We start from the raw sequence: 479 nt of genomic DNA, 5'->3' as shown, positions 1-479 counted from the left end.
GGGGACACCAGGGCTGTGCCCCCACCGGCTGGGGGCTGTGGCCAGGCCAGCCGGGCATGGAAAATGAGAATTGCCCTTCCAGGTGCCCAGACCCCTCCCTGGAGGGACGTGAGACCCACCCTGTGCCCCAGCCCAACCTGGCACCCCTGCCCGGGCAGCGCGGCTCTGCTGAGGCTCCCCACGGGGGGTTTGGGTTAAAAGGGCAGGGATTTGGCACAATTCCCACCCCACGGCACAGATCAGAGCCCCGGCAGCCCCCGCCGTGCGCCGGGAGGCTGCAGGGATGGGCAGGGATGAGGATTCATGCAGGGTGGGATGGATCCCTCCCCTGGAACCCCACGGCAGGGGTTGGGCTCTCCTGGCCGGGCTCGGCGGCCCGGTGTGAAGGGTCGGATGCCACCCTGGGGCTGGCAGGGCCCCTTCCCGCTCCCCTGCCCCCAACCCGGCCCCCGACCGGCAGCCGGGGGGGGGGGGGGGCG

Source organism: Geospiza fortis, unplaced genomic scaffold (genome assembly GCF_000277835.1).
Source record: "Geospiza fortis unplaced genomic scaffold, GeoFor_1.0 scaffold315, whole genome shotgun sequence".
Lineage (NCBI taxonomy): Eukaryota > Metazoa > Chordata > Aves > Passeriformes > Thraupidae > Geospiza > Geospiza fortis.
This window is presented reverse-complemented; position numbering follows the sequence as displayed.